The sequence below is a fragment of the Schistocerca piceifrons genome, chromosome 2, assembly GCF_021461385.2.
Source record: "Schistocerca piceifrons isolate TAMUIC-IGC-003096 chromosome 2, iqSchPice1.1, whole genome shotgun sequence".
In the NCBI taxonomy this organism is placed as follows: Eukaryota; Metazoa; Arthropoda; class Insecta; order Orthoptera; family Acrididae; genus Schistocerca; species Schistocerca piceifrons.
The window spans coordinates 641,941,139-641,960,228 of record NC_060139.1 but is presented as its reverse complement, the minus strand read 5'-3'; positions in this window follow the sequence as shown (position 1 = coordinate 641,960,228).

Genomic DNA, 19,090 nt, shown 5'->3' with positions numbered 1-19,090 from the left:
TTGCTTCACTACTCCGAGGTTATTTACTTCTACGTTACTCATGTTGACAGCTGTTCTCGATTCGAATTCTGGAATATTTACTTCGTCTTCTTTTGTGAAGGCATTTGGGAAGACTGTGTTTAGTAACTCTGCTTTGGCAGCACTGTCTTCGATAGTATCTCCATTGCTATCGTGCAGAGAAGGCACTGATTGTTTCTTGCCGCTAACATACTTCACATACGACCAGAATCTCTTTGGATTTTCTGCCAGGCTTCAAGACAAAGTTTCGTTGTGGAAACTGTTATAGGCATCTCGCATTGAAGCCGCGCTAAATTTTGAGCTTCTGTGAAAGATCGCCAATCTTGGGGATTTTGCGTCTGTTTAAATTTGGCATGTTTGTTTCGTTGTTTCTGCAACAGTGTTCTTACCCGTTTTGTGTACCTTTGAAGATCAGCTCCGTCGTTTGTTAATTTATTTGGTATTAATATCTCAATTGCTGCCGATACTATTTCTTTAAATTTAAGCCACATTTGGTCTACACTTATATTATTAATTTGGAATGAGTGAAGATTACAATTACATTTTATACAATAGACATTATTTAACAATCGTACGGGTGCGGTCACTAGTGTGAGTTGGCTTCTACTTCCCCTCAGTAGTAGAATACCGAAATCAGTAAAAGAATGTATGTTGTAATTGTTACAGATTGTGTTGAGAATAGCGCAAATATGGACCGATGAAATTTTTGAAAGTGCAAATTGCATATGACGATTTGATAGCCGCTCTATGCTATGTGATTAGTCAAAATTCTCAGACTTCTTCTTCGAATGACTGCAGATTTAGGTTGTACGATAAGATAAAAAAATATATTCAAAATAACTAACAATGTCATGCTAATGGTCGGTCGGAGTCATATCGAAGTGTTGCGTCTCTGCCACAAAAAAAGACTGAAGATGTAACTAGCGGCACAATGATTGTTAACATAAATATGTGGACTGGTATTGTAATAAAATATTCAAACACAGGTTGAACGAAATTTATGTCAATACGCTAGAAATTATTCAGAGCTATAGACAAAGATGCTTCCATGACTAGATCAGGGTAGTAACAGACAAAAGCGAAAAGCTAGGCATCTCGTAGCTCCCCTTGAAGAAAATATTGAAATTCGTACCCTCGTTTATTTGTACAGATAATATAAGTATTGCCATATGGACTCTTTGGTCCTCAATTGATATATAGATTATATGTTCCTTTAGACAAGCATACACAAAATTTTACAGTAAAAAATTGTTAGGAGGTCCTATACGCTTGCATTCCTTGCACTTGGCGCATCATGAAATGCTTCTCCATAGCTGTTTTTAGAAATTTGTTACAAACATTAATGTTTATGTATCGCCCGAGACCACGATGGCACGAGTATTCACACTACTTCGACCGAACGACGCATGTTCTTTGTTGATCACACATCACTTCTTCATCTAGTTCGACCAATCTTCTTGAATGTAAATATGACTAACGTCAAATTAACGACTGTCATGAACAGGATGCTTATCTTTTGATATTTAACATTGTCGCCTAGTTCTTTTCGGTTTCTAGGTTGACTTCCTTATTGGTTCAAATAAGCAAAACAAATAACGTGTTTCATATAATTTACGTTCTTCTTTGTTACTTAAAAAAACTCCTCCATTGGAATTGCTAGATGTTTAACATAAGGTACCATCTAAGTACTGTTCATACAGACAAACTCACATCTACTAGAGCAAGACCTCGTACACATATTGTCTCAATATTCATCTGTCTACTTCCGCTGAGAAGGATTCTTTTAAAGTTGTGGCTCGTGATATCATAATTCGATCTTTTATAGGACTGTACATCATAATGACGACACAATTCCTTGGTCAATTACCGAACGAGGTGGCATAGTGGTTAGCAGACTGCACTTGTACTGCACTTCAAATCCACTTTCACCCATCCAATTTAGGTTTTACGTGCTTTCCCTAAATAACTCAAGGAAATACCACGGCGGTTCCTTTGAAAGAGCATGGCTGGTTTCATTCCCCATCCTAGAAAAAATTTGGGGTGTGCTCCGTCTAATGGTCAATTTTACATAAAAATTATTATTATTTTCTTAATCTTCGAAATGACCAACTAGCGTCGTGTAAGAATTTCAGTTCCACTTATTTATTTGTTGATCCCTTATTTCTAATACTCCATCTTACCCACATGTTGTCTTTCCCTTTCTTGACTTCGTATTGTTCCTGGTTTCTTATTCCCCTGTTTTGAAAGCTCTCTCAATTTGGTATTTTATTGTTAAAAATATTTCTTTCTGTTATTTCCGATTCTCTGGATTTCCTTTCTAATTCTTCTCTTATTTCGGTAATCCACTCTACTGTTGACTTATTTTTCGAGGAGTATAGACATATTCATTTCATTAATCTGTTTTCAGACTTTCGGCAAAAGTGCCTTGAGAAGGTTAACTTTAGATTTACCTTTACTTTTTTTGTGTATATTTTACTTCCCATCTTCCACCATCTGTAGTTTGTATTGCACCTACCTTCCAAGTATCTCTATTTTGTCCAGGTTGCAGTTCATTAGTAGGCATTCACAAACACATAAACATTCTTTTATCGTACCTTGTAATATCAAGTGGAAATTTTTGTGATCTGTATCAGTTTTAATCTCTGATCTAGATAACATAGAGTCCTTGGACACTTTATGTCTGGCTTATAGAATCTTTGTCGCACTTCTTGTTTCAGTTGTTAAGTGACGAAGATGATAATCATATTTTTGTATTCTTATTCTAGTTGAAGTCTTTCTGGAGAGGTAAGGGTATGTATCCTACTTATGATAATAATCATTAATAATTCTTGAGCTTATCACAGCAAAATATCTGAAATAATTAACAGTTAACGATTTTTACCTTTTGTGTAAAAGATAAGAATTATTATAATGTGTAAAGGTAGTTGTGTGTCTTTCTGATGCTGGAACAATTTGAGACATTGATTGCTAATTCATCTTTTGGCATAATTTCGAACAAAAGGTGCAGCAAATATTAATGAATTGCTTAAACTGTCAGCAAGCTGAAACATCAAATAAATGTTGCAATAGCGAGTTGTGTGCTATAATATCAAACAAATTCTTGAAAATTGTAGCAATAGGTGGATGTGTTCTACTCCCACGGACATCTGTTACAGCTAAATATATTGTAGTTCTCTGTGATATTTTTACTACACACATTAAACTGTATGAAATCGAAAGTGTAATGAGTTCTCCCACTATCAGAAAACTTGTGAATGATTACATTCCAAAATTTGACAATCCAGCAATAGTCTTATCAGATAATGCAAGTAATTTTACCTGCTTACAACGCAGAAGTTTGCAACACGATGACAGCATAAAACAAATACCGATCTCACTCCACCAACATGAAGCCAATTCAGTAGCGAGAATGTTTAGAGAATTTAACAGATTCATCAGAACATACTCTTCTTCCAAACCAACCTGGATAAACTGTGTAACACCGTTTGAAAAAGTAGTTAATAGCTTTCAGCATAATTCAGTCAATCAACCAATGTTATATAAAATGAAATGCTGCTCAACAAATCAGAAACGAATGGGTGGGTGGATCCACTTTCAAGACTCTATAGATATAACATTTTTCCGTAAATAATTAGGTATATGCATGTGCTCACTGCAGTGTGAATTGTATTACTAAACATTTGTACTTGCATTGTGAAGAAATAGGCGTCTAAGAACAGAAGCTTATTTAAGGATACCTTCTGAATGTTATGGTACAAGGAATCCACAGTCTCCACCAACTAATTACAGAGCAATAATTTAATTATGATGTATTTGGTTTGTTACCGTAATCACCTGTTTTTCATTAAAAATATCTTTTTATCAACGAAAATGACAGTAATATGCAATTATTTTAACACAGCAGGATCAAGTTTCTCATAGGCGCCTATGTACGGATGCAAAACTACTGTGATGTCGTTGCCGTCCTTGCAGTAACAGCCCAGCGTAGCGTCGTCGTGCCGCTCTTCCATTGCATGCAGTGAAACGACGCACAAGGCTTACTCTTCATCACTAACTCTATTGTTTCTGCTGTGTATCACTCTAGTACACACGTAACATTGATATAAATCCAAACTTGAGACATAGCCGAGCAGTGCTATTCACAAACTTGAGGGTGTAGCCTAAAGTGGCCATTATTGTTGTCAACCAAAAGTTTTGTGGGTGAATGGGCTAACTTTGTTTCCAGATAAGACTGAGAGCACATACTGTCGACATTTGCACTACTGTGCACTATTTTTAGTATAATATAGATCCAAAGATAACTGGGAAAATATCCCTAGCGAAGTGCAATAACTCTATAACGAGCCTCCAGAGACCAAAGGTACATTGTATCAAAATACTCTGAAGTTGCCCATGAACAACCTCTGAAACTCTGCCAGTGGAGCTGTAGTTAACCCTGCATAAAAAGTATTCCTGTAAATGTGATAATACATTTTCCGCAGTCTAGGGAATCCAGACTGATATATAATGATTTGCAATTTCTAAATTTATTCATGTTCATTATTTATTAAGTGGACTTAGTGTATCTTGACGAACTTCAGTGGTGAAAAACATTTTTCGTCCTGGAGGACAGCCTGAATTCAGAAGATACTTGGGTGTAAACATATATAATAATAATTTCAATTATAGATTGAGGAGAGCTATTACTGTGTATTGTCGCTAGAGAGCTATCTTTGCATTTAATATGTTGTAGGATTTTAAGCGCTGCTGTTAAATGAGTAACTCATATTACTTATGGCATTAGGAAAGAGGAGCTATTACTGTGATTATTTACTCATAAAGTAACTGAATGTAAAAATAATGTAACCAACTAATGACGTAAAATCAAGTTAGTACTTTGGCCGAATTTTGAACTGCAGTTGAAGTTGAGTAGATTAATTAGGATAGGTGCCTTCTTTCATTCAGAGTTCGTATGCTGTAAAAGATTTTATTGTCTTGGTTAGTCTTGAGTTATTAGCAAGTTGTGCTGAGCCTTGGTGTAAGTACTGATGGTAAAGACTGGAATAAGTAACGAGATGCTCTGAACACGAGAACTAAGTGTGTATAAGATCAGAGAAGGGTGTGTCTAAAAAGTCAGCTTCGAGAAGCAGAGGTGTAATTTATTCATTAACATTTGAAGGATAGATGATTGTGTAACATTAGCACATTAATTTTATTTAATCGTACTTATAGGTAGCCAGCTCTAAATGTTGTATGGTGGAGATCAGATATAAATCAAGTCGATTTGAATTCACATATTGCCAGTATGAACATACAATCATTAATTGAGTGAGTCATTTGCTGCTGAACTGACAGTGGAGGCTCGCCTAAGGAGAATTACAAGAGTAAACAGAAACCAAATTCATAAAAAGTATATTAAAATAAAGAGAAGTAGTACTCACTCAGTGGCGTAAGATTGAGTCCATACGTCGCTGTTTTCTGCTGGAGAATTTATCTAGAACCTTAGAGTGGAAACCCTTAGCATTGGGTACCATTATCTTCTTAGTTCTTCTGCCTCATCGCACCCTCAGAATTGATGATGTTAAAAAACATTCATCAGCTTCGAACGCATAAAATGTTTCTCTATTGAAGAAAACCGGTTTCGACAGACTTTGCTGTCATCTTCATACTTTTTGTTGTGAAAGGTGTTCATTTTATGTTGAACTTCACGCCAAGTTTTCATATGTTTAAAAGACAGCACATTATAAAAGCTGTATCATAACTAAATATTTAAAAATATAGAGCACCTTATGCAGCTTGCCATATACACGTAGGTTGGAACTTAAATAGTGGCAACACTGCTGTGGAGACACTATGCAATGAAATCCACTATTGTCATTGATAGCACACGTTGTTGACATACCTACCTTAGCACTGGGCAAATGGACTCGCCTGTGACATGTCACCAGCGTGCGCACAACCGAAGGAAACACAGTCACTCGTGAGCGAGCGGTCTGACGTAACTATGTTTTCGAAACAGGAACAACGGAGTTGGATCAAGATAGAATGTACCAGAGGACGTACATCACGACAGTGTTATCAAGGTCTTCAAGAGGCGTGCGGGGAATCGGCATTGCCTTACAGAAAAGTGGCACTTTGGGTAAAAGCCTTCAACGAAGGTCGGCAAACTGAGGCAGATATGCATCGCGCAGGTCGTCCTAGCGTCTCTGAAGAAGAAGTGCATGCTGTTGCCGCGTTAGTGGACAGTGATCGACGCCATACGATTCGTGAGCTCGCCCACGAAACCGGATTAGCGCATACGACTGTGCTTCGCATCATGAAGGAACGCCTGGGCATGCGAAAAATTTCATCACGATGGGTTCCGCATGACTTGACGAAAATGCATAAGTGGATGCGTTACGACGCTGCTCAGACGCGCTTGGAGCACTATGAGGGCGAACGAGAGGCCTTCTTACGCCGTATCGTAACACTGGATGAGACATGGGTCACATCTTACGAGCCAAACCTGAAACGTCAATCCAGCAAATGGCGTCATTATGGGTCGCCGTGAAAGTCGAGAGTGCGTCAGAGCCCCAGTATGGTGAAAGTTATGGTGATTCTCATGTACGACTGTGATGGTGTTATCCTAACGCATTACGTTCCTCCACGGCAGACCGTCAATGCACAGTAATTACTATTCGTTTTTGGAGCATTACCTGCGACCAGCTTTGTGAAAGAAGCGGCGACACTTCTTGCGCAACCCATTCATCATTTTGCACAATGCGGGCGCGTACAGCGCCAGGCTGTGGCTGCTCTGTTCGGTCGACGGGACTGGGAAGTACTGTACCATCCACCATACTCCCCGGACTTAAGTCCTTGTGACTTTGATTTGATTCCGAAGATGAAGGAACCACTTAGTGGCATTCGCTTCAGAACTGTTGCAGAGATACTACAGGCAGTAGACCGCTCCATTCGCACCATCAACAGGACAAGCTCTGCTAACGCTATACTACGCCTTCCACATCGCTGGCAACGGGTTCTACACAACTACTTTGAAGGACAGAAACAGGTGCAAACATATAACTTTTGTATCGGTTGTGAATAAATAGTTGCCACATCACAAAAACACAGCATACGGTAGCACATCTCAAAATAATAAGTAAAATAGGTAAAGCAAAGAGTTTGCACTAAGAGAGATTTATTTCATTGTATCGGAGATGAACAACTCCTCCTATCTCTTAAAAATGGTTCAAATGGCTCTGAGCACTATGGGACTTAACTTCTAAGGTTATCAGTCCCCTAGAACTTAGAACTACTTAAACCTAACTAACCTAAGGACATCACACACATCCATGCCTGAGGCAGGATTCGAACCTGCGACCGTAGTGGTCGCGCGGTTCCAGACTGTAGCGTCTAGAACCGCTCGGCCACACCGGTCGGCTCATATCTCTTAATGTATGCACTTTAGAGCCCATATTTGCTAGACTACCTCCTTCAAAAACATGAAAAGCAAACAGCTTGCAGTAGAAGAGTTGTATTTAGTAGTATCGAAGTGCTCACATAACTTGCCTATGGGCGCCTGGAAAAATGCTAACAATTTTCATAACATTTACACAGCAATTGTCAAAAAACGTGAACTGTTAGCAAAATGAAGACTGTAGAACAGGAGCGTTTCTTGCTGAACATTTTGATATATTATTAATCGCATTAGATTTCATATTGCTTTCATTACATTTCTCTTTGTGGAGATCAGTAAATTACCTTTTTTTTATTTCTGGTCTTTACTTGGAATCTGTGCACAGACTAATTATCTTACTCAAATGCTTGAAACTTTATGTACACATTAACAACTTGTCTATCGAAAACGGAGAGTACATCATGTCATTTCAGTCAGAAGCTGTTATTCTGGAAGTATCTATATCTGATAATCAAAATTAAAGCTACTTTTTTATAATCGACTAGTATGTATTTTTCTTCCTGCTGATAATACAGTAATGTCTGTAGTCTGCGTTCGTGCTAATAGCATCCTGAAACATCTCAAAAGATTTCATAACTCAAGCTCAAATAGATGACATCTAACTTGTGGAACCTGCAAAAACATGGGTATGGCCTCACGCTTCAGGATCGTCAAGTTGATTTATAAACAATTTACCAATGTCCAATTTAATTCTTTTAACTGTCAATTTGTTCAAAACACTTTAAACTTTGATTTAAGATGAAAAAACTTGATTTTTTTGAAGATCATTCTCAAGCAAATAACATTAAGGTAAGCGCTTTAGAGCCCATGTTTATTCGACACTTTTTCTTGTTTTAGTGTAAAGAATCTATCCCTAAATTTATCATTGATTTTTTGAGACGCCCTGTATAGGCAAAGTAAAAGCTGCAGCTGATCCACTTGTCCGAGGCGAAGAACTGACACATCCACAACTGAACCGCAGACAAAACAGACGCGTTAATTAGTTCATGGGGGTAAACGATTGTAGCCACAAAAAACTCTATGTAAAGCATTTTACTTGCAATTCGTCAAGAAAGCCGTCATGCGTATCAGATTAGCATTTGCTGGACATGATGACATCATAGTCCAAATGATGAACCTTATTATTGATCAATTACTACCCACTGTAATACGTATCTTCAACCACACCTTAACGACAACTGTATTGTATGAAGCCTAGAAACAGGGACCAGCAGGCCATGTAACTGGAACGCCCCCGTCCGACCACTACGGAAGAAACGTTTGAGATGCGTCCGGAAGTTAACGACGAAGTGGGATGGAGCACCCCCATGTAGCAGTCACATAACCCTTCGAATGGTACTACCTCCAGCAGTGGAGGCAAAGTCACTCGCAAGAAATGGCGACAGTTCCGGCCTGTTAGGTGACATGGAAAGAAGACTGGTCCCAGAATACAGCTGCCAATTATGCAATTATGCAGTGAAATTTCATACTTTTGATCATGGCTGGTTTTGGCAAAAAATACACTGGCTGTCATTGGCGGTAAAATATTCGTACCAGCGTCGTCTTGCACTGTAAATGGCTGCAGCGCCTTCTCACATTTTTAAAATTTATCGCCATCCGCCATCCTGGACTTGGATCCGACAATTTTAATTTTTAAATTTCCTGTCATCCGTCGTCTTTACTATTTAAACCTCCCACCCTCCGCCCTCTTTATGACGTCATGCATTCAAGATCAATGGTGACGTCATGTGTGCACGTGACAGACACATGGATGACAATTGATGATGACGGGATGACTGTAAAGGCTATATGAATGTCAAAGTTGCCCAGCTTGCCCATAGGTATGGTACTCATGTCAGTTGACGACCGACGAAACGGTCATCATCAACTGTCGATGCTCGTTCGGTTTTTTTAAATGCCTTTGCCATTCGTAAGTGTGTCTAGCCAAAGCGTTGTCTCCAAATGTTTGCTTCAAGATTTGGTGTGTTTATGCAGCGGTTTTGGAGTTTGATACGAAACTTTATACAGACAGGCTGCTCTTTCGGATCAGCCGTTGTAAAACCACAACCTCACGGAAGCACGACAACGGAAATATGCTCACTAACCAAACCACTGGTCTCGCAGCCACTTGCAAACTGATTCACGAACTGCGATATTCAAGCGCGATCATAACGTTTTGCGTGCAAAATTCAAATTTCGTGAATTTTTGGACACCATCACGTAGTTATGAATATAATAGCGTCGGCTGAGAGATGTCGTCCCAGTTGCCAATAAAACAAACAAAAAAAGTAAGCGGGAAGTTAAGAATCTAATTCTGGTGAACAGCTTGAAACACAAAGAGGTGTGATAATGTCGTGCTGTTGGCGGCTCCTGGTGAAAAAGCAGTCGACTGAAGCTTTGCAAGGAAACGATGGCGAACAAGAGCACTGCTCAGATTAGTCAGTCTATTTGAATGGCAGGCTACATGTGTAGCTGTGCAGTCGCTTTGGGTCTTCCCCTCGCTTTCTTTCTCTCCCCTTGTAACTCTTTTTAATGAATATTAAACTGACTTGGAGGGCACCGAATTGTAGTGTGTAACATGGTGGCGTGTAACACAACTACGTCGGCGCTTGAGAAACATCGTGCTGCACTTCCTCAGAAAATTCAATGCACGAATTCGAAGAGTTCGTTCAAACATGGGACGCTCTCTCCTTCATGGTGACAATGGCAGACCACACAGGATGTGTGTGTGGGGCGGGAGGGGCACGAGGGGGGCGGATGTGCTTACGAAATTTTTTGAATCAAGTCATTGAGGGAATTACTATAGCGAAATTTGATACATCTGCAACAATCCGACGCCTTGGTTTCGCCGTCATCGATCATCCTCCATACAGTCCCGACTCCGTTCCAAACGACTTTCATCCCTTTCCAGAACTTAAAGAACACCTTAGAGGACTTCACTTTTACAGTGATGAAGCGATACAAGCAGAGTTGAGGCAGTGGTTCCGTCAACAAAGCCAAACAGTCTACAGTGACGGTCTCAACGAAGTTGTCTATCGTTGAGATAAATGTATTCGTCGCTAGAGAATAAACAGGGAGACATGAAAAATAAAGATGTAGAATGTTAATAAATTTGTTTTATATAGAAAGCTTCAAGAATTTTCACATAAATTTTAGGAGGTACTATTTTCCAGCACGCCCTCGTATTTCTTACAGTTCACGTTACAAGTTATTTTTACTCAATCGGATAGTCTGTTTACGGTATTACAGTGTAGCCGATGTTAGCTTTATGGTGATTCTACGAAGTGTTGCCCTTTTGTTGCATACTGTCTGATGGTTGTAAATGTATGGCTACGCTAAACTAAGAATCGTGAGGTGGAACAAACTGCAAGCAGTATTGCCGTCATTAGTATATAATGTCATTACTGTCGTCAGGAGTAATATATGGGTTGCCATTAAGATAGGAACACCGGGAACGACGGAATTAAGAAAATTTTACTTGTGGCGTGTACAATAGGACGAGCGCTTGATTACATTTGTACGTGATTTGGGCGTATACAAGTTCACGAAGTTAGTACACACAACGGCCACCACTTGCAGTAACGACGACTCTGACCTGGCTGGACATGAAGTCGAACTGAGCTACCATGACAGGTATGGGTGCCTCATACCATGCTGCTTCAATTGTCAAAGTTCGTAAACTGAAGTAGCTACCGATCGGTGGCGTGCCAGTCTTTCGGCAACCGATGACGAGATGTTTACAATGGATTAGAAATCTGGAGAACCAAGGCAAGTAGCCGAACATCCCCCGACTGGAGGTAGGTTAGGAGAGCAAGAGTAACCTGCAGTCTTATGTTACAAAATGGCTCTGAGCACTATGGGACTTAACATCTTAGGTCATCAGTCGCCTAGAACTTAGAACTACTTAAACCTAACTAACCTAAGGACATCACACACATCCATGCCCTAGGCAGGATTCGAACCTGCGACCGTAACAGTCCCGCGGTTCCGGACTGTAGGGCCTAGAACCTCACGGCCACCGCGGCCGGCTCTTATGTTACCTTGTTAAAAGATAGCTTCATGGAGACTTCCAGGATGGGACATAACATCCAGCGTTATCATGTCATGAACTTAACGCCTGCTCTCCAAATTAGCGTCTATGGAATCGTGTCGTCTGCGCAGTGCTACCCCATACGACACTGTCTGGCGCTGGGCGCAGACGATGGCGACGACTGCAGTCTAGCAATGGTTCTTCACCTCGGAGCCTCCACACGTGGATAGTTCCGTTAAGATGCTGCACACAGACCTGCAACTCATCTCAAACCGCAACGTTGCTCCACTCTCCCGTCCAGTGATGTTGGATCCAACACTGTTGGCGCCCGTCTCTCTGGCGCAGCGTGAAGTTAAGATACGACGACGGCCGCCGTGCTACGAGTCCGCCCTCCTCCATGCGTCGTCGCACTGTCCGTGTGGGTGCCTGACTTGCTGCAAAGCAGCCTATATTCTGGCTCAGGGTATGTCCTGTAGCTGTGCGACTCTACGCGGCCGAGCGAAGAATATGTCTGTCCAGCCATTGCCGTTCGAGCGGACCGTTGAGATTCTGCATGCTGTGCAGTATGGCAGTCATAAGCCCGTGTTTGCATGACGGCTGTGGGATCCTGACCAATGCGAGCAGCAATGCTACGGAATAATAAAATGCAGTGTCTCAAAAGGTCACGATCCTATCTCTCTCGGATTCCAACATGTGCTAGCGAACATTTCTCCTAAAGGTATCTTCTCACAAGTACCATTCAAATGCGATTTCTGTATGGGAATTTCACTGCATAATCTTTCCTCGTATATGGGGTGTCTCAGAAGGTAAGGTCAGTGTTTGAGGTTATCATAGGCGACGTCATTTGCAACATAAAACGTGAATACCATTTTTTCGTATTCAAACCTGCATGCGAAAAAAGTAGAGTTTCGGAGACGCTGTCTTTCCACGCCATATTGAACATCACGCATTTCCAGTCATTGTCTGAGTTTCTGTAGCTATCATTTGTGTACGGTTATGTAGCTAAGTGTGGCATCCAATGCTAAATGTAACTCCGAAACAACGAACACGGAAAAACTGTTTTCATATTTTTGTTACAAATAAGGTCCTAAAACATCTCATCATGGATGCGCCTTACCTTTTGATACGCTACGTGTAGAATGTCGATGGCGTTACACCTACCTGCTTCGTGTGGTTCCCGGAAACGCATTTTATTTATGTGTCCAGGAGAGTAGTACACACCACTTAAATTTGAAGTTTTTTCACGCCGTCCTCATGATGTCGCAGTTTTAATGGCCTGCAGGATGTTTGCTGTAATATTTGTAACATTGTACAGAACCACGTAACACCTTGCGTAGACTCATAAACCGAACATTGTCTACACTCTGTCGCGTAACATGGCTACAGATGCGACCTAAACTGTCCCATGGCATATGGTAACAGAGTGGTTGTGACACTGGACATTTTTCGGATGGAGCAGGTTTCAAATCCCAGACGGCTGCCACGATGTAACGTTCCTGTGATTTATTTAAATCATCAGGTGAAGGAGTGAGCAGAAAGACTGTTAATTTCCTATTATGCAGCTTAGCTGCGGTTCAGTCTCCAATCGCTTAGTGGTACTTAGGACATACTAACTTTTCTTCTCTCGTTTCTGTAACACATAGAGAATCAGAAATCAAAACCGTTAAAAAAATACTCGGGACGCGACAACTGATAGAGAGCGACTAGATTCAACCTTAAGACTGACAGATTCGTAAAACAGTCATGATGTTTAATTTGCATGTAACTTCCTTTACTTCTAGCGTGTAATTAACTAGCTGTATAAACGTTTAATTGCGTCCCTATTTCACAGCGACAAACAGGGAGAACTGTATCCAAGCGGAATTCGCGAGCAAAAAAAAAAAAAAAAAAAAATTGGTTACGTTTTGCAACGTAAGTCGATGGTACACCCAGTGTGTCAAGCAACTAAGCTGTGTACAGGATCGCAAGGTGACCATGACAACCTGCATGGCGTGAAACAGGCGGCTGTTGGGAGGTCTCCACGCTCACTGCACACAGTACCAAAGCGTGCTATCTCGCTGCAGCGCAGTTGTCCCTGAGTCCAGTACGTGAAGACCGAAGGTTATGTAGGCTACCGGTAGCCCCATCTAAAGTTGTTGGCGCTAATAGTTCGAAAGCGGTGAAATTCAGCGAAGAAAAGTTTTCAAGGAGTCTTACGACGCAAAAGATTGAATAACTAGAGATATGATTAAAATGAGTGACTCCTATGAAGATGATAAAGCGGTCAAATTATTTTTGTCTCGTTTAACTAGAACCACGAATTTTCCTAACAATGTATTAAAAATCTTGAAAAGAACTTCGCAACTGAAGGCTTTCGGAAGACAACAGAAACCTTTCCATCGGTGTGGAACTTGACGCACATTGTGTCTCTGACTTTTCAAATATGCGGAAATCGTTCTCGGGTTCATTTTTTTGCTTGTATTTATTGCAGCACTTGGCTACATCTTGGTACAAATATACAATAAACACATACAGAGAAATCATAGTATAAATAGTTTGAACAACGATTTAAGATTATTTTCCAGCGTGTACACAGCCACAATACTTATATCTAACTAATATTGACATGATATCATCTGTAAACGAAAGAGAATATAAGAAACAATGCAATAGATGCTCGGAAGCTTACGCCTGCAGATTAAAATGTTTATGCAACCACAAACACCACAGCAAATTTCAAATAGACACGTTACTATCTTGTATAAAACAAAAAGGTCTTAATATGTTTGAACATCTTCATGACAAAATAAAACAGAAGGATTTGCTGGTAAGGCCGGCCGGAGTGGCCGAGCGGTTCTAGGCGCTTCAGTCTGGAAGCGCGCGACCGCTACGGTCGCAGATTCGAATCCTGCCCCGGGCATGGATGTATGTAATGTCCTTAGGTTAGTTAGGTTTAAGTAGTTCTAAGTTCTAGGGGACTGATGACCTCAGATGTTAAGCCCCACAGTACTCAGAGCCATTTGAAACATTTTTGAACTTGCTGGTAGGGCATCTACAATTTCACAAAGTATATCACAATATTCGTACTTCAAAGAAACTTTCGTCAGAGGCAGGAAAAGTTATCCTTCATTTCCTGTGGATGTGGATGGGAATAAGATATGCAATCGCTCTGTTTGGGTCGCAGCGTAGAATTGACCTTTATGGCACAATGGAAGACACCAGCCCTCTGCCCATTACCCCTAGCCCAGTTTCCGTGGATAAATCGAAATCGGCAGATAGTAAACATACAGGACGAGAAACACTGATCTGCTTCCTTTACTGGTCGACATTAGCTTTGTAAACCAGTCCTACATCTTCTGAGTCCCATAGAAAAGAGATTTTGGAATGGCTCCCATATAAATTCCAGGACCTGGATATTTATCTTACTGTTTCACTTCGAGTTTCCGACAGACTGCAGTCCGCTTTTCAGTCTGATATTATAAGCAGATTCTGGCGCCCCACGTGACGACGAAACCTGAGATCCTCTCGAATCGCTATCGCTTCCGCAGTAAAAATTCTGCTTGCAGATGAGAATTGCTTGTAATTTTTCTACTTGGGGACAAGAAGCATTACCCACTGCACTTGAAAACTCTTGATATCGAGAGCTGTCGGGATACGCGTGTTAGTGGTCTTGTGGATAGTATAGCTGTCTCTCGATCGAGGGGCCCCGGGTTCGATTCTCGGCCGAGTCGGGGATTTTCTCCGCTTGGGAGTGGGGGAGTATGTGTGTGTTGTCCTAGTCATCATTTAATCGTCATCATCGAAGTGCAGGTTTCCGAAGCAGCTTCAAATAGAAATATTTACAGCAGGCAGCCGAATTCCCCAGACGAGGACTCCTGGCCAAAAATGTTATATGGACATTTCATTGCAGAATACACATGAACAAAGTGCGACTAATAAAGATTAAAGTAAGATCTGAAACATGAACTGATTGTGCTGGAGCTATTATTCATGATTCTGTAACACTTAATATCGAGGTTTTTCCATCTGATATCTGAATGGAGCTATAAATGAGATTATGTCGCTACATGATTGAATCCAACGGACAATAGTAGGCAAAGAGCATCTGGTTTCTGAAGATGCTAACAGGGTGGCTGGAAATGGCAGGAAAAGGTTCTAAGTCTGACCTGTACAGCAAGCCGGTATAGTGTTTGCACCGACATTTCGGCCAAAATTATTTTTGATCGTTTTAAAAGTTTAAAGCACTCCCGCACGATTTCAACTGAATTTTAAGTGTAAACACCCCTAAACAAATTCATTTCCAACATTACAGAGGCGTCTGGGGTAACTCGGTATGCACTTATTTGTTCGGGTACCTGTCTTTCAGTTTGTACCACACTACTTTCCACAATTTCGGATATTTTGGCTTTAAAATTTCAACGTAGACACATGAGATAATCTTAATTTCGATGGCGATGTGATAAGAGGAATGCTTATGTTAGGATAGCCAAATGCCTCGTCACGTACTATCATGCGCAAAACTATCTGAACGGCCTGAATTGTGATCCGCCTGATTTGCATGCAACCAACACAACGTAGCTGTCTAGCGGGTCCTCTAACGGCTTTGCGGTACAGTCGTTCGACTATACAAAATGAATGCCACGAGAGACCACTAGAAAAAACTGTTCCTTAAGGCAAGCAGTGTGATGTAACATCACACCATGATACTGCAAAAACTAGAAAAACGCGTAATTATAGATGAATTAGTCCCTAACGCTTGTACAAGTTACAATGATTTTCAAAAGCGTTACCATCTCATTACAATCTGAAACTACTAACTATTGCACGTAAACTACGTAGCAATCCTTAAAGAAAGTAAATGTTTGCATGAGCAAGATATTCTGAGACAATGTCTGGACTAATAAAGGTCTATGAGAGTTCGAAGTATTTTTCCTCTCTATAAGGCTTTCCCGCACCTGCTAAATGTTCCAGTGACGATTGGTTTTGGCTTAAATAGGTCGTTAAACGAACTGGTTAAAGAAAAAGCAAAAAACAACTGTAAACGCTGTATAGAAACCGCAATATTAATGGAGTATAATCAGTAACGTCACTGTACAAATTAGTCATGAAGGATTATTTGCCCACATGTTTGAACTATAAATTACATTACGAAATTTTTTGTTCTGGATCTGGACAGAAACCGAGCAGTCGCAGCCACTACTAACTAAAATACACTTTCGCATCTGCCTGGGACTTGATCAAGGCAACGATCATCAATGCTGACTAGCCGTAAAGAGACGTGAAATATAAAGGTTTTCACCAGTATTAGTTAACACATCTGAACTTGAAACGAAATGACGAAATGATTTCTACTACATCAAAACCATTATCACCCTGTTAAATAACCACGAAAGACGTTTAACCTGCTCTCCTTCAGAAGTAACCAAGTATGCACGTCCTGAAAATTGGAATGCTATGATTTAAAATGTTGTGACGGGATTTTCTGCCCAACACGTTATCGGATTATTAACTAAGTAAATTCAGATGTCAGAAATCGAATTTATTTACCAGCAGCGAGCTGCTTCGATATGAGATGTGGGTACAATTTGTTTTGCTTGCCCAGGAATCGAACCCGGCGCGTATTGCCGATGTTTTCCATCCATAAATAGACGTTAAGTATCAACTGCTTGTTCGCCAGTAGTGAGACGCTCGCATGTTTCACTGGAAATAACGGTACCTATCGTTTTTGTTGACTATTCATGAACAGACATTAAATATGCAAATTATTTTTCGGTGGTCGGTCCGTGTGCACATGCTAGGGCGTAAAATGAAATTATGAATATGTTTGTGCTGGACCAGGATTGCAACCCAGATACGTTCCATTCCTATAGATCCGAATTCGAATTCCAGTCGAGGGCCAAAACTTGCAACGTCTCAAGTTCAAATTAAATATGAACACTGTGAACGAAATAACCATTCGTAAATTAAATGAAATAAACTTTTTAGTGCTAGTTTACTGGCGGCAGAGTTTTACGTGAATGTTAAAAACGGATGCCATGAGTGAGCAACTTTCAAACTACGATCACCCCAGCAGACCACTGCAACTCGCAGTTGGCAACGTACTAATTGGGTTGTTGTGTCCGACGTTGCGCCTAGAAGCTGTGAAAAAATCCGGCTCTCTCGATTGACTGGTTAATTACCTGCTAGTTTCTACTGCAGGTATTATTCTAATCTCATGAGTGCGTGATGTAAGGACCATTCTAGTCTTCATAGCTCCGATTTGATGCCAGTATGAATTTTTTTCCATGACAACTAATGTTTTAGTTCGAGAAATACAACTGCAGCATGTAGGGGTACCAGATAATTCGATGATTACTGTCACGATTGCTATTATTGTCTTCATTATGCTGCTATTACACATGTGATTGAAGGAAAGGTATATGCTCTTTGATCCTTTTTAGTACCATCTGCCGAAATATAGTAATTATGTAGTTCCTTCCATGTATAGGGAACACTTTTCGATTTAATGTCGGAAATCTCCAATTCTTCGTTATCACATTAAAATTAAATTAATTGCTGAAAACGGTTCAAAAACGTCTGCCTTATTAAGGCAAAATATCACAAATCATTACTAATTAGCAAGAGAAAGTTAAAAAATCATTCAGTGCCACACTTCAGTCAATACCATTGACAGAAGCAGAAAAAAAGTGATTAACATGTGCACAATTCAGTAAATGTTGTGTCTATACATCCACGGACTAGAGAATAGAGGTAGGGATGTAATGGCAGAGAGGTTTTCATTCGATGTCGTTACTGATTGTTGATCTGCCTTCGAGATTCTGTTTTACAGAGAAGGAGAAAGTATTATCGCCACCAGTATTCAAACCGACAGAAAGTGCAATCTGCAGTTTGATGTCCAAATACTTTAACCCTACGCTAGCAGCCATATGCATCAAATCTGACCTCCTTGTCGCCTCAATCGTAGATTCGTCAGCTAAACAGCGACGTAAATAGCGAAACCAACTACATTTTCTGTTGAAAGGAGCTTCCTGGAATCAAAATTATTCATTTGATACTTTCTATATCATCCTCTAAGGGAGAATCATTCAGGATATTTAATGATAATGATAAGATATTAGTGAGTGAATTTAGAAGGAAACTTTTGCACCAGTCCAGGAAGTAATTCGAAGGTCACATGGCTGCCAAATGTATGCTGCAATGTTGCCAATTCTCCATTAGGCTGGTGACACGCAGAAGCTGCCTGCTAACGCGAAACGTGTCCTCAGCTTGTAACCATAGGACAAGCTCGCGCAACACAGACGTGGCAGGGCCGGAGTTGGCGCTAGCGCCGATTGCTACCACTTTGACGGGGACCTGAATTAACAAACCTAAAGGTCAAGCTTTAAAATGCAAAACTTGAAATGGAACGACTGGAAATCGATATCCTAGGCATATCGGAGATGAGATGGCCGCTACTAGGTGACTTCTGGTCTGAAGCGTATGGAGTCATTCACATCGGAACTGACCAAGATAGACTTGGAATGGGAGGTGTTGGAATAATTTTGAGGAAAAACTATGGCTCAAGTTTCAAGGGATATGTGCTATATAGCTCTCGAATAATACTAGTCAAACTTGAAACTAAACCAAAGGACACTGTGATAGGCCGTGCG